This window comes from Elephas maximus, chromosome 15 (assembly GCF_024166365.1).
Source record: "Elephas maximus indicus isolate mEleMax1 chromosome 15, mEleMax1 primary haplotype, whole genome shotgun sequence".
Lineage (NCBI taxonomy): Eukaryota > Metazoa > Chordata > Mammalia > Proboscidea > Elephantidae > Elephas > Elephas maximus.
Window position 1 is genome coordinate 24,751,023 of NC_064833.1, and position 4,339 is coordinate 24,755,361.

Here is a 4,339-nt window from a genome sequence, read left to right on the forward strand (position 1 = left end):
GTGGTTAAGTGCTACAGCTGCTAACCAAGAGGTCAGCAGTTCAAATCCACCAGGCACTCCTTGGAAACTCTATGGGGCAGTTCTACTCTGTTCTGTAGGGTCACTATGAGTTGGAATCAACTTGATGGCAGTGGGTTTTAGTGGGTATATCTTGATTTGAGAGAGGGTTACATCAGTGTGTACAAGTCTCAAAAGCCAAGGAGTCGTACATTAATATCTGTGCATCTTTTTGTATGTGATTTATACCTCAATTTTAAGAGTATTAAGAACACACAAATATACCAGGAATTAAAGAGATACTCGTTTTTAAAAAATTAAAATACAAAATCAAGTTCCTAAAATATTCGTTTCTAAGCTTGGCTAATACACCAAAAGAATTGTTGCTGTCAAGTTTATTCGAACTCATAACAACTCTATAGGACTGAGTAGAACTGCCCATAGGGTTCCCAAGAAGCAGACTGTGGATTCAAACTTCCCTCCTTTTGGTTAGTGGCCTGAGCTCTTAACCACTGCACCACCACGGCTCCAAGCCTGGCTAATGGGGATCCCAAATATTTGCTGGTGAGAAGACCAAGAAGCACGTTTTGTACAAGTAGAGCGGGTGCACCATAGTAAGACACTCAGAATTTAAAAGCATAGGTCTTATGCTACTATGGGTTGCTAAGGCAATTGCTTTTAAACTTTTATGGGTCTCAGAATCCTTTGGTATTCAATCAAATTTTTGATACCTGATCCAGGGGTGCATATAAGTACGTGCATACAATATTTGGACATGCCATAAAGAATTTCATGGACTACCTGAAGGCTATCCATGGACTCCTATCTAGGGTTCCATTGGTAACAGAGTAAGAGACACTTTTCTAAATCCTTAAAGTCATAGAAAGTTACAGCAGAAAGAACTACCCCCTCCCTTTTTTTTTTAAACTATGCAAGCTGGTTCTATTTCTTAAGCTGTCTTCCTAAATACTAGATTTCAGTTGTGTAAGAACATTTCATCCTCCCGTTTATATGACATTTTCGCTAAATATAGCATATCAAATCCCACCAAACCTTCTGCTACTTTTTTCTGTCCTAACTGGTGGGTGTGCCTAAGGTTAATGAAAAATTATCAATTACCTGTGGTTCTAAAATATATTGGCCTGAGGTTCCTCACTGGGAAAATGAAGTCATCTCTAAATTCAGGTCACTCTGTGTCAAAGTATCAACCAGTGTGTAGACTTACCAGGAATACAATTCAAACCCCTGAGACTACGGTCCCCGGATACCTTGCTAACTCAGAACTGAAGCCACTCCCAAAGTCCTCCTTTCAGCCAAAGATTAGACAGACCTATGAAACAAACAATAACATACATGAGGAACATGCTTCTTAGTTCAATCAAATATAGGAGACCAAATGAGCAACATCTGCCCAAAAGCAAAGACAAGAAGGCAGGAAGGGACAGGAAAACAATGAATGGACATGGGAAACCTGGGGTGGAAAAGAAAAGGGGGAGAGTGCTGACACATTGCAGAGATTGCAACCAATGTCACAAAAAATTTGTGTATAAATTTTTGAATGAGAAACTAGTTTGCCCTGTGAACTTTCACCTGAAGCACAATTAAATTAAATTAAATTTAAAAAAGAATACAGTTCATACTGCAGAGTTATCACTTGGTAGAAAGAACTGCCTGCATGACTATAACATATAAAACTGCTCCTAAAAATGGGAGGAGTAGCAAGGACTATGGGACAGTAGATATTTTGTATTTTTGACAGACGTGGAAAATTATCTCTATGAAGTGAATAATTAATTTGTTTTGTTTTGCTTTCTTCATGATCCCAAACTCTTGGCTTAGTACATCTGTAGATAGACGTAATCTGACGTAATATTTCCAATAAATGGGTATGATATTCCACCCCCTTCCTTAGGTAAGGAAGAGAGAACATTCACATTTTTCACTGAGCATCATGTTTACAGTCAATCTGTTTCTTGGTTTTTTTTTTTTTTTTTTTTGAAGAAAGAAATAACTTTAAGCCTAGCAGATCTCAGAGGCACTACATGCTAATTTCTTCCTTTTCACTCCCTAGCTCCTTATTTATAGCTTCTAGATATTGGCAGGAACAAGTTCCTTCAGCTATTTTTTGCATAACATTGTCTAAATACTTTATTTTGAGGTCCCTCTTTTCCTTGCCCATCAGCTTCTGGTGACTATAAAAATAAAGCCTCTAACTGCTTAAAGACAACAACTGTACAGTATGTCACCGAATCTTTCATTACCGAAACAATTGTTCTCATGGTATTTAGGCATAAGGCAATCAGCATGGGTGCTAAAAACTATTCCCAAGAAGACCACCCAAAAGCTAAGTGCCCTGTGATAGTTACCATGAGCTCCAGGTCATGTTGTAGGAGAATCACCCCAATACACAATTCAAGGTGAGTCATGGCTCTTGTACAATTTAATAATCATGGAGTATACCCCTGTATTCTGAATGTTTTAAAATAGGAGCAGACATTTCTGAAACTTGGTCACGTTTAGAATCACTGCCTATATCAGGATGTGATTGGAGAATGGAGTAAAGCTTTCAGGACCTTTATTTGCTGATGTGTCATGACTCAAAATGAGAAGAAACAGCTGCAAACATCCATTAACAATTGGAACCTGGAATGCAGAAAGTATGAATCTAGAAAAATTGGAAATCATCAAAAATGAAATGGAATGCATAAACATCAATATCCTAGGCATTAGTGAGCTGAAATGGACTGGTATTGGCCATTTTGAATCAGGCAATCATATCTACTATGCCAGGAATGACAACTTGAAGAGGAATGGCATCATATTCACTGTCAAAAAGAACATTTCAAGATCTATCCTGAAGTACAACACTGTCAGTGATAGGATAATATCCATACACCTACAAGGAAGACCAGTTAATATGACTATTATTCAAATTTACACACCAACCACTAACGCCAAAGATGAAGAAATTGAAGATTTTTATCAGCTTCTGCAGTCTGAAATTGATCAAACATGCAATCAGCATGCATTGATAATTACTGGTGATTGGAATGTGAAGACTGGAAACAAAGAAGAAGCATCGGTAGTTGAAAAATATGGCCTTGGTGACAGAACAATGTCAGAGATTGAATGATAGAATTTTGCAAGACCAATGACTTCTTCATTGCAAATACCTTTTTTCACCAACGTAAATGGTGAGTATTACACATGGACCTTGCCAGAGGGAATACACAGAAAGCAAACTGACTACATCTGTGGAAAGAGATGATGGAAAAGCTCAATATTATCCGTAAGAACGAAGCCAGGGGCTGGCTGTGGAACAGACCATCAATTGCTCATATGCAAGTTCCAGTCGAAAGTGAAGAAAATTAGAGCAAGTCCATGAGAGCCAAAATACGACCTTGAGTATATCCTACTTGAATTTAGAGAACATCTCAAGAATAGATTTGATGCATTGAACACTAATGATCGAAGACCAGACAAGTTGTGGAATGACATCAAGGACATCATACATGAAGAAATCAAGAGGTCATTGAAAAGACAAGAAAGAAAGAAAAGGCCAAGATGGATGTCAGAGGAGACTCTGAAACTTGCCCTCGAACACAGGGCCGCTAAAGCAAAAGGAAGAATGATGAAGTAAGATAACTGAACAGATTTCAAAGGGCAGCTTGAGAAGATAAAGTATTATGATGACATGTGCAAAGAGCTGGAGATAGAAAACCAAAAGGAAAGAACACACTCAGTGACTCTCAAGCTGAAGGAACTAACAAAAGAAGTCAAGCCTCGAGTTGCAATAGTGAAGGATTCAATGGGGAAAATATTAAACGATTCAGAAAACATCAAAAGAAGATGGAAGGAATACACAGGGTTATTACACCAAAAAGGATTAGTTGACTTTCAACCATTTCAAGAGGTAGCATATGATCAGGAACTGAAGGTACGGAAGGAAGAAATCCAAGCTGCACTGAAGGCATTGGCAAAAAATAAGACCCCAGGGATTGATGGAATATCAATTGAGATGTTTCAACGAATGGATGCAACACTAGAAGTGTTCGCTCGTCTATGCCAAGAAATCTGGATGACAGCTACCTGGCCAAGTGACCGGAAGAGATCCATATTTATGCCTATTCCCAAGAAAGGTGATCCAACTGAATGTGAAATTAACAATACTGTTAATATCACATGCAAGCAAAATTTGGCTGAAGATCATTCAAAAGGGGCCGCAGCAGTATATTGACAGGGAACTGCCAGAAATTCAGGCTGGATTCAGAAGAGAACATGGAACCAGGGATATCATTGCTGATGTCAGATGGATCCTGGCTGAAAGCAGAGAATACCAGAA